This window comes from Camellia sinensis, chromosome 12 (assembly GCF_055761805.1).
Source record: "Camellia sinensis isolate YWXY chromosome 12, ASM5576180v1, whole genome shotgun sequence".
Taxonomy (NCBI): domain Eukaryota; kingdom Viridiplantae; phylum Streptophyta; class Magnoliopsida; order Ericales; family Theaceae; genus Camellia; species Camellia sinensis.
Genome location: NC_138972.1, coordinates 122,221,154 through 122,233,464, shown reverse-complemented (window position 1 = coordinate 122,233,464; position 12,311 = coordinate 122,221,154). Strand labels below are relative to the sequence as shown.

Below are 12,311 nucleotides of genomic sequence, written 5' to 3'. Positions count from 1 at the left end.
CTGCCGGAGAGGGGTGCCAGCAGCAATGAGAGTTTGTAAATAAAGGAAATGGAGAAAATAAGGGTTAGGGGTATATTTGAAATTATGGTAGGGGTCCAAAGAAAAATGAGGAATGGAGTAATTTTAGTAGTATGAGTTCAAAGAAATGAGAGATCCTAAAAAGAAAGGTAGGGACATATAGCAACCCTCTAAGTAAATAGGATGTTGGTGATTATACTGAATGATATATGGAGTTAATAATTTTAAGCCTTTGGTTTAAATTTGTGTTTTGCTCTTAACAAAAATTAAATGGGATATATCCATATACTACTCTATTACTACTTCAATTGATTGAATTAATTTACTGTAGAAGCAAAATGCTTGATGTGGAATTGTTTTATTTTTTATAGTAAATAAATAAATATATGTAAAGTTAGGGTATGTTAAAAGAGAGAGATTCTTTTATGTTTTGCCTTTTTGGTCCAGTTCCCAATTTGGAGTGAGAAATCAAATTAGCCTCCGTTTGGGAAGTGGGCTGGCTTTTTGACTTTTTGACTTTGTTGGCTATTTTAGCTTGGGCTAAAAAGCTTGGTTTGGGAAGGACTTTTTGGCTTTTTGACTTTTTTGACTTTTTTTTGTGAGAGAAGAGTGTAATAATTATGGGTTGGATGTGATATTTTGTTTGTTATGGCTAAAATAGCATATTTTGTCTTTTGTGGCTAAAATAACCCGAAACTAACTTGCCAAATCGTTTTTGGATCGATTTGGGAGGGGTTCAAAATATCACATTTTATTTTATTTTTTTGAATTTTTTATAGCAAATTTTAAAATATATATAATTTAATAGAATTTAAAATTAAAAAAAAAATTTCTTTTAAAACTCACTAAAAACAAAGGAAGCTAACAAAAAAAAAAAAAATACAAAAAATACAAAAAAGAAGAGAGAGTAAATTATAAGCACACCCTTTGAGATTTGTTTAAAATACAAACTACTCCATATAGTTTAAAAAATTACACATATCCCCCTATTAGAATTTTACATTTAGCAAAATTAATTAAAAAATAAAATTTTCTAACTGCTCTTATATAAAATGATAAAATTACTTGAATTACTAATTAAAATAAATTTTTAACATCATTAAAAACTGTTAATTGACTTGATGATTCATAAATAAAAAAGGTCATGTGTTATGAAATTAAAAACTTTAAGAGGTAAGATATAATTTTTAGAATCATATAAGATAAATTGTATTTTAAACAAATTTTAAGAAGTGTATTTATGATTTACCCAAAAAATATTTAAAAATACAATTACCAACCAAAGAACTATCCAAACTTTATGGGACTCGTTGCCCTCGGTTGGCATGATTTAAAATAGACTAAAAAGTTAATAAAATAAAATGTTACATTCAAATAATAATCATTTCATTTTTTCTCACATAAAAGTCAAAAAGTCTAACCTAAACGAACTTTTTAACCCCAGCCTAAAATAGTTAAAAAATTAAAAAATCAAAAAATCAACCCACTTTTCAAATGAAACCGTTGACTCCAATTACTTGAATGACAACATTCCTAAAACGGTTAAAACTTCGGCCACGTTTGTTTGGCGGATTAATTCGGATGTGATTGTTAGTGGAAAGAGGGTTAGTGAAGAGATTATTAATATGGGAATTGTTAGTGAGAGAATTAAGTAAAAGTGTATTTGTTACAATGATAGTATGAGAGATGATTAGTGATGGGATTGTTCAATTATTTTTATATGAAATAAATAAAAAAATTATTTCTATATTAAAAAAACTAAAACAAACAGGTGCACGTGGCAAAAAATAAAAATAAATAAATTTTTTTATATAAAATAGGGTCAATCCGCTTATTATTTTCTTAACCTCATCCAAAATTCAGTCAAGTTAATCCTTCTATTGAGGAGGATTATTAAGCCCTTCGAACTATTACTCTCCCCTCCTAAATTATAACCAAACAAGTTATGGGTGAGACCTACAGTTATAACAATCCAACCCCTTGTAGATTAGTTTTTGAGATAAAAAGTACGAAAACTTGTTTGGTTTGTCTTTTTTCAGAAACGGTTTTGAAAAATTATTTTGGAGAGAGAATTTTAAAAAAAATGATTGATTTGATGTGTATGAGAGAGAGAGTGATTTTGGAAAGTAGGTAACTAAACAAAATTTTGAGATTTTTTTTGAAAAAATTTGTTTATTTTGATTACTCTTAAAAATTTATTTGTAGAGAATTTTTCTCAAAATTTTTTTAGAAAAACAAACCAAACAAGACCATAGCCTTCCTGTCAAAAGTATCATGAGCTTGCCCATTGAGGATAGAAGATAACTTTAAGAAAAAAAAAGAGAAAAAAAGAGAGGAAAAGAACATAACTTGATTACATAATCAAACACTAGTTAAAAATTATAGTAACTTATAATAAGTTAAAAATTCATAATTAAAAATAAAAAATAAAAATATTTCTCCCACAATTTTTAGATAATTTATTTAAATTATTTTTATCTACATAATAAGTTATAAGTAAAATTAGTATCAAATAACTTGGCAAACGCTTTAAGGATTAAAAAAAAATTTATAAGCAGCATAGTTAAATTATTCCAAACAAACTCTTTATATCATCATGAGATAAGAGCAACTCTAATAATGTATTAACTTCTTAAACCAAATTCATTTTTAATTATGTCTTCATACAAAATAAAAATAAAAACTATCAAATTTTGACAAAGCCAAATCTTGTGATTTGTGCCGAATTCGGCACCAATTTACCTCATCACTAGGACGATCACGATCACTAGATTTTTTGAAGAGAAAATTCAATGATCAAAATTTAAAATGAGTATTGACCGTACCAAAATAACATAATAATCATTGGAGTGATATTGCAATAAATGACTTCAGTAAATTGTAACAAGTCAAATAATGGTGTTGACGAAGCCTTCTTGACTTTCATCATTTGAGTTGCTGTAAGGAAGGGGATAAGGGATGAGGAGGAACATTGGGTCTGATATATTTTTTAGTGATTTTTGTTTAGCAATAATTTTAATATTAGTGTGAAGGATTAAATGGGGAATAAATAATGTTAATTGAAATTGTAGCATTAAGGGATTAGGCATATCTCCAAATTATTTATCTCCTTCATCCAATTGTAAAAAATTATTTTATTTTTTTATCTCATCCTCACCAAGCATAATAACTTCCTCTATTTAATACTTTCCTATAAGATAACTTATCTCAATAATCTTAATATATAATTCTTCATCCCATGTAATTTTTGGTATAATTTATCCTTACAAACCTATTGCAATAATCTTATTCATATTCAAATTTCATCAAAAATAGTTGTCGGCAATGAAAAATATTCTCCATATTTAATTCTGTGATTGATTTATGCGTTTGTAGACTTATTTCCTTTTTAAAGGAAAAGGAGATAGAGGGGTTAATAAACCGTAGTTTAAGTTTCATCTCCATAAAAAAAGGATCAAAGAGTTTCTTGCTGAGGAACTTGTATTTACCTTGAGAGAAGATTAGGGATAGACAATTATGGTAGTCTAATGTATTGTATAATTAAAGTCAAGATATATTTGAAAAAGCTCTTGAGCTTTTCGATAATTCATTCAAAAAGCTGGAAGGAATAATTTGAATAAGGAACTTTGTGAATTCAAAAAAGAAGAAAGAATATGATACCTATTTTTCGTTTCCACATATTTGCTGTAGCATATCTATTCGTCAAAACAAATTTTTAAAAAACTTTTTTGGATTAGTTTTCTTAGCCTGTATTAATTAATGTATAACATCAAGTACTATTATTCCATAATATTGCTTTACTTATAATATTCATTCTCACCCAAGCAAAAAATATAATATAAATTCTAGGCTCTGAATGAGAACAAAAAAAGTTTAAGTACATAAAGGAAATTTGATGGCCATTAATTTTCAAAAAATATATAATATTTTTTAAGTACATCAGAATACTTAAAGTACTACTTAATTACTAGTAATATACATACTTATCAAATGTTATTTATTTAAAAATATACATTTTTTTAATCTTAAATAATATTTGATAATCACATAAACATGTGTCTTTCATGTACTCTCCATTTATCTTTTGGACAATTGTTTGAGAAATTAAGCAATTTTCTTTTTGTCCAACTCCTCTCCATCTATGTTTTGTTATGATAGAATTGTAAGCCAGGTTATTGAATTAATTTAATTTTTATTATAATTAATGTGAAAACATAATCGAATAAAATAAATAATTCAAATCGTTTAAAGTGAGCTCACGTAAACCTCACATAACCCAACAACAGCTCCACTCTACTATGGATTAAGAAGCCAATTCAATATAAAAATTATAATATTCTATTTTACAAAAGTGATTAGAATATTAGAATATTGTAACACTAACAGTTTTATAATTAAGAAATGAGTTTTGTAATTCGGGTCCAAAAATTAGACCCACTTTTTAAATTCAGGTCTCGTTTGGGAACATACTATTTTAATTATTTTTTTATTTTTTGGCTAAAATATGAGGTAAAAAAAACTAGTATGTTTGGAATGAATTTTGATTTTTTATGAAAATATGTGTAAAAAGTAGAAAAAAAATAAAATATTTGACTTTTTGATATGAGTTTTATACTTTTTGATTTTTTTAAAAACTTTTTAATTTTTAGGCTAAAACAAACACGTGCCAAACGAGACCTCAATATCAATAATATGATTTGTTGATGGTTAAAAATTCTCCAATTATTAATCAATTAAATTCTTAACATATCACCGAATCTAAAAAAATATACTTTTATATCATCTCCGTTGAAGAATATTATTTTTGGAAATAATAGACTCCCAAATACGTACCATCCATAGTTCACAGAAATTGTACGTCCTCTGCGACTATAAAATTCCACAACGTGCTACTCGAAACTCCAAGGAACCAACCAGTCTTCTCTAAAAAAACTCCGTAACCCCCTACCTCTATCTCTCTCTCTCTCTCTCTCTCTCTCTCTGTCTCTGAGTGAAGAAGTGATATATATAATGGAGTTTATTAGAAAAGGTCCATGGACTGAAGAAGAGGACTCGAAGCTCATCAATTATATTACCATCTACGGTGAAGGCCCTTGGAACTCTGTCGCTCAATGTGCAGGTATTATCCCCGTCATCATAATTTTAAATAACAGTATCAAAATACGTATCAGTATCAGTCATGCAGTTTATATTAGCCGATAAAAATATCATTTTTACTTCACTTCCCTTCCATCTGCCTATATATGTTTGTTTCAGTAACTTATAAAGCAAAAACAGGTCTGAATCGAACAGGAAAAAGCTGCAGATTAAGGTGGTTGAACTACTTACGTCCCGATGTCAGACGCGGAAACCTCACCCTTCAAGAACAGTTTCTCATTCTCCACCTCCACTTGCGTTGGGGAAATCGGTATTCATATTTATATATTTTTGAGAAAATTATACATATATAAAAATCACTGTAATTTGTCTTTATTAATTTTTTTTTTATTGACATGTTGGAAGGTGGTCGAAGATAGCTCAGCAGTTACCCGGAAGGACAGACAATGAGATAAAGAACTATTGGAGAACAAGAATTCAGAAGCAAGCAAAGCAACTCAATTGCGACGTAAACAGTTATGAGTTCAGAGACACAATTCGAAACTTTTTGCTGCCCAGATTGGTGGATCAAATCCAAGCCGAATCAGACGCATTAAGTTCCATGGCCGAGCCTACCTCCATTCATGATTCCTCTGCAACAGAGACATGGATGATCGCTTCATCATCGCAGCAACAATTCTTGGAGAAACAATCTGTTTTCACTGATTGTGATAGTGATCATGTGTTGGCGAATATCTGGCTCAATATTTCGAGTTTAACTGATTGGGGAGGTTGTTTCGGGGGCACTGGACTGACATCGGATAGGAATAATGCTTGTTGTGAACAGGACATGTTTGATGATGCTGAAGAAGAAGAAGAAGAAACTATGGAGTATAGAAAAGCCTCCCGGTTAGCTGGTGGTGGTGGTGGTGGTGGTGGTTGGGGATCAGTAGACACCATGCTATATTATGATGGTGGTGAAGAAGGTTACACCAACAACACCAGCTTTGATTATCACTACACCTTTAATTAAAACCAACTTGCTTAATCAGTTTTTTTTTTTTAAAAAAACCGAGTGTGTGATCAGTTTAGATGCACTTCAACTAATCCTAAAATTAACGACCTCAACTTGCTTAATTAGTTGATATGAATGAAAGCATAGCAACAAACAGAGGGAAATGTGATCAATGTAGTTTTATTTTTTTGATAAATAAGTATTTTTGTTTTTTTGTTTATTTTTAAGATTTGAAACTTACATATTACTAGTAAAATGAGTTTTTCTCATTCTTGGCTGTGAGACCATGAAATATCCTCTCACATGAATGTTGTAGAGATCCAGCGAAGAGAAGAGATTCACCCCTGTAGATCTGCAATGAGGAACATAGTCGGTGCCACCCAACCGGGGTTGCTGGCCAGGAGTACTCCGATGATGAAGGTAGTCCTTGAATCAAGAAATAGTATATATATATATATATATATATCAGAAGGGGTGTGTGTGTGTGGTGGAGGGAGAACATACATACCTTTCACTTGGGATGCCCCCTCTTTATATAGACGGGGGGTGTGATATTTATTTGGGCTGGACCTTTGTAGGCTTTGTTTGGGTTAGGCCCAATAAGCTAATACTTATAATTTTCTGGCTCCCACAATTGTCCCAAAACTTTCATTGTCTGCGGTAGAAAGAATGAGAGTTTTATCTTGCCAAGTTACACTGTTCAAATAGCTGTTAGGTTTTTTGATAAAGAACACTTTGGATAAATGAATAAAATATGTGAATGAATGACTGCATGTATGCTTGAATGCATGTATAAATGTACGTATGTCTTGAATGTATGTAAAAATGTATATATGTTGATCATAAGATCAAGGGGATTGAGCTAAAACCCAGAAAGGAATACAAATAAATCATAACAATAGGCCGCGGTATTCTAACCCTCGGGCATGGGTGTAGGCCGCGGTATTCTAACCCTCGGGCATGGGTGTAGGCCGCAGTATTCTAACCCCCGGGCATGGGCATAGGCCACGGTATTATAACTCCCGGGCATGGGTGCAGTATTTTGTCAAGTGCGAAGATTGCTTCCAAATATGGACTTTTATGCCGAGCTAGAAATATTTCTATAGGCCGAACACGGAAATGATTACCTAAACCAAATAAGATAGATTAAATAAGGTAGATATATCAGTCAAAAATTGGACCACGGTATTATTACCCCCGGGTGAGGGTGTAGACCTGTGGTATTATAACCCCGGGCAAGGATGTGGGCCTTTGCTAACGGCGCTCTGTGCCGAGTGCGAAGATTGCGCTGTACTCGGAGACTTTTGCTGATTTTAAGTGGCAACTAAGTGCCAAAGTAGCAAGGACTTTGAATAATGTATCATGTATCGAATAAGGTGGACGCGTTAATCACCAATAAAATTGCTCCGCTTATATGGAATTGCCAAGTAGATATTGGGCCAACTATTTAATTGCCGAGTTGCTCAGTTTGCGTTTAGTCCAAGGTAGACTTGCTCCTTTGCTTTCGAATGCAAGGCATTAGTCGGAAGGAATGTAGATTCCCATTGCCCTATGTTGCAGGGAAGGTTCGGCTTTGGTAAAATGACGGCGCGCACAAATATGGAAACTGCTGTCTGCCAAGTGTGTAATGTATTGCCTCAAAACGGGCGCTTGCTTGAAGCTATGTGAAAAGGAGCAGAAGTTTGTAACTCAAGTAATCGTCCTTGTAATGTTTGTACCAAGTTGGCCGAGTATTCATGCATATCAAAGGTGCCGAGATGATGATCGGCTGATGTGCCCCAATTGGAAAGCGGAAAATTGACTGATGTCCTAGTGGGCAAATGTTTTACCAAATAATGTTGTTAGGTGAATAAAGTTGCCGAATACTGTGGTCAATGTTGCTGCATAAAGTTTGACGATGCATAAAGTTGACAAATAATGTTGCTTAGCCGAATAGAGTTGATGCACTGCCGAATAATGATCATGCATAATGTTGAGTTTAATAATGGTCGAATAATCTTGCTGGGTATAGTTGATGCACTGTCGAGTAACTAGTGTCAAAACATCGGTGTCCGTTTACACTTGGGTCGGCGATTGTGCCAATCGTTTGGTCGACGGCGTGTCGGCATTCCTTCGGGGTTAGGTTTGCTAAGAACTTGGTCGGCAGTGGTTGCCAATTTAGTGGAGTTCAGCTTCTTGTCCAACGTATATTTGCCCCATTGCTTTTGAATAAGATTTGTTATTCGGAAGGAATAAAATTGACTTGGGCCAAAATTGCCGAGTAAGCCGATAATGAATTGAAACGGATTCCGTGCCCCTATCTGGTGCCGTGGCGATATCAGAATGAAGCCGAGACAAAGTAAGGTGCTTGGTGATATCGGAAACAAATCTGCAATTTATTTGTTTATTTATTTAATATATATGTATATATTTATTTTGTGCTGAATTTGTAAATTCTGACTGTACGGATGGCCTCGGAAAGCGTCAGATAGCTGGAAAGGACTATTGGATTGCTGTGATCAGACTCCTGATGGCGTAATTATAGCCAAAATAGATCTAACAGCTTAGATCGATTGAGACTTTTGCTCCGCAAATCTCTGGATAATTTCTCTCATGGCTTGGAAAAAATAAAAAATAAGGATAAATGGGGTCAACAAGACTTGAACCCCTGCTTTAGGAGATAAAGAACACTGAACTACTGCATCAAGACAAAGACTTATGCTCGTATTTTGCACATTATATATTTAAACTTAATTGTTTGGCTATTATGAGATGTAACTTAGCCGCAATCCACCGAATAATTTGTTATGTTGGCCAACTCCAAGTTGTCTTCTCCAGCAACGATAGATGATTTTCTAGGCAAACTTCTATTAGCTCTTATGGCTTCGTTTTAGCTCTGATTAAGATGCGGTTTGTTGCGTTGGACTCGTCTCAATGAGTACTTCACGCTGGTATAACCAAAATTTGATTTTGACAGCTTCGTAAATTTCGGTTTTCGGCACATGTGATCCGTTTCGTAACATTCGGCGGGCTTTGGTTACTTCTGGTTCCTCAGGTTGGTGGGTTTGGACTCTTTGAGCCGATGTGAATCCTGTGGTAGGTTTAGATGTGGATTTCGGTAAGCCAAGATGCTAGTTTCATGCCGAGATAGTAGTGCCGAGATTTTGGAGAGCAAATTGTGCCAATTCAGGTGGCAGCCGAATGATATGCATGCAAGTACTTTCAAGAAGTGTTGCCGAACAAGAAATGTGATTGAGCAATCTTGCTGAGTAATAGATGTTAGCCGAATAAGCAATATCGCGGTGTAGTGTTTTCGAATACTTGCTGAATAAGTTGCCGAATCCGAGATAATATGCAGAGAACTAATAGTTGATAAGATGCCGAATGATATGCATGTGAGTACTTTCAAGAAGTGTTGCCGAATAAGAAATGTGATTTGAGCAATCCTGCCGAGTAATAAATGTTAGCCGAATAAGCAATATCGCGGTGTGATGTTTTCGAATACTTGCCGAATAAGTTGCCGAAGCCGAGATAATATGCAGAGAACTAATAGTCGATAAGATATCGAATGATATGCCGAATTTGCGGAGTTTGATAAGCAATGTTGCCGAATAGTAGCGCCAAGCAATTTTGTACTTTCGAGAAGTGAATCATGAGATTTTTGCTGGAGGTGAATAAATTAATAATTGTAGTTGTTCCGAGAATGTCCAATGTTGTGGAGTGGACATATGTGTGGCCGAGTAGGATTGCCGAGAAAGGTGGAAGAGATGCCGAGTAGCTTTGTATCTTTGCCGAGCAATCTTTTATGAGTTGTAATACTGTCAAAATGCACATGCATGGGCTCAATAGCCGACTGATTCTTCAGAGTGGAGAAATTGTCAAGGCTTGCAAGATAAATTGTGGCTGAGATAGGTGGGTCGGCAACTATTTTGGCTCGCCGAAACACATTGGTCAGCAACTTAGTGTGAAACACTTGGTCGGCAATTCCTTTCGGTTGTGCCAGCCGGAATACTTGGCCGGCGACTTTAGCTTGGTGCTTTGGCAGAATATCACTTCGATTGAATTGCATCGCCCTCAAGATTCACATTAATTCGAATTTTGGATAGAAATTACATATATTCATCGGCAGTGTGGTTGCTGAGGTGTCTTTGTATAGAGACAACATTGAAACTCATTTGATTCTTCTCAAAAGCACCTACAACTGACAAATGTTTCGCAATACATGTAATGTATAATATATAAATAAACTCTTAGACTGCCAATTCACAAGTTGCACTACTACAATTGGTTAACCTTGGTTCTTTAGTGAGAGAAAGTAATTAATTACCGAGCAATATGTTTGTTGAAAGGTTTCCCAGCAAGATCAACTAATAATATAATATTTCGACATGGGTGCATTCATACATATAGAAGCATAAATGAAAATAAGTTCTTTGGAAAATGATGGCTTTGTTACATATTTTGTCAACCAGTGCTATTCGGAGTCTGACATAATATTTTTTTTTATCAATTCCTAGAGAGAGAAAACTTGCAACCCATAATTTTGCGACATATATATATATATATATTTATATTTTATCTATGCTCATGCTTTTTGGGTTTGATTAAAAAACTAGTATACACACTTATACGTAGACTAGAAATATACAAATAAATTCTTTCAAAGAGAAAAACAGCTTCCCTTATTCAGTGTAGGCCGACTTGCAGCCGATCATGTGGTTGGAAACTTTTCTTAGCTTCATGATGTACCGAATCACTTGGTCGGCATCTCTTTGAATTTGGCTTTGCTGAGAATGTGGTCGGCAAGACTGCATTATGCATGCAACACCTTTGATCTTTGGTTTTGCCGAGGTTTGGATTGGCATCAACGGAAGCCATTAGAGAAAAAGTGAACCCAACTTGTGTACATGTGCATATATATGAAGAATCATCTTCAAGATATGCTTTGTGAAACAAAGAATAAATAAATAAATAGATAGACACATGTATTAATTTAGCCAAGCAGATGTGTTGAATTGCCGAAAAGATGTTTGTACCAATAAAGGTGTGAAACCCATTTTTAGAGAGAGAAAAACAATTACTAACCTCATCTTGTTTTGACAACCTTTCTAAGCAATATTAATACTCAACGATGCTTTGATCAAATCTGTGAGCATAAATAGATACATACATAGATCTGTGTGTATATATATATATATATATATATGTATACCTGAACTTTAGCAAAAAACAAAATCAAAATGAAAGAAGCCAAAAACCTAGTTGTGGGCCGTATTACTTGGGATTGGTTTTGCTTTTGTAGAAAGTGCACTGACCTCAAAGCAACCAGTATATGTTTACTTACAGCAGTATATTTGTTGTGTTCTTCGTTGATCTCATTCAGTCGTTCCCACAGATGGCGCCAATTGTGAGACCATGAAATATCCTCTCACATGGATGTTGTAGAGATCCAGCGAAGAGAAGAGCTTCACCCCTGTAGATCCGCAATGAGGAATATAGTCGGTGCTACCCAACCGGGGTTGCTGGCCGGGAGTACTCCGATGATGAAGTTAGCCCTTGAATCAAGAAATAGTATATATGTATATCAGAAGGGGTGTGTGTGTGTGGTGGAGGGAGAACAGACATACCTTTCACTTGGGATGCCCCCCCTTTATATAGACGGGGGGTGTGATATTTATTTGGGCTGGATCTTTGTAGGCTTTGTTTGGGTTAGGCCCAATAAGCTAATACCTATAATTTTCTGGCTCCCACATTGGCCTTTATAAAATTGCGATATTTAACTAAGTAATTTAATGGTTAAATCACTTTTAAAAAAAAGTACACAAATTAAATTTTAATATAAAAAAACTATATATTTAGAATGGTTTTTTTTTTTCCCTACTAAAATATTGATCCACATAACAATGTGTCGCCACCTAATAGAACCATGATATCTATTGTAATTTGTGTGCCAGAGCAAGTAGCTAGGTTCATGGGCTAGGGAGCCCTATTTAGTCGACTCAGCTCAGGGCCTGGGTATTAGACTTTGATGCTGTTCGTTAGAGAATTTAAATGGACTTAAAGCCTATTTCATGACAAAGACATATGACTGTTGTAGAAAGACTATGGGCCTTTGAAATGTGATTGCCTTGGAAAAAAGCCCAATACAGATTCTAATGGTTACAACTCCTAACAAATGACTTTTATTTTTCTCTAATCATTCTTGACGTGTAGAATTATCCCA

The 12,311-nt window shown here is 34.0% G+C and overlaps 2 pseudogenes; one reads left to right on the top strand and one right to left on the bottom strand.

Annotated features, from left to right (window-relative positions):
- Positions 1-12,311, bottom strand: part of LOC145789121 (mannosyl-oligosaccharide glucosidase GCS1-like) — a 377,152-nt pseudogene that overhangs the window by 144,094 nt on the left and 220,747 nt on the right.
- LOC114256808 (transcription factor MYB78 pseudogene) lies at positions 5,029-6,127 on the top strand (annotated as a pseudogene).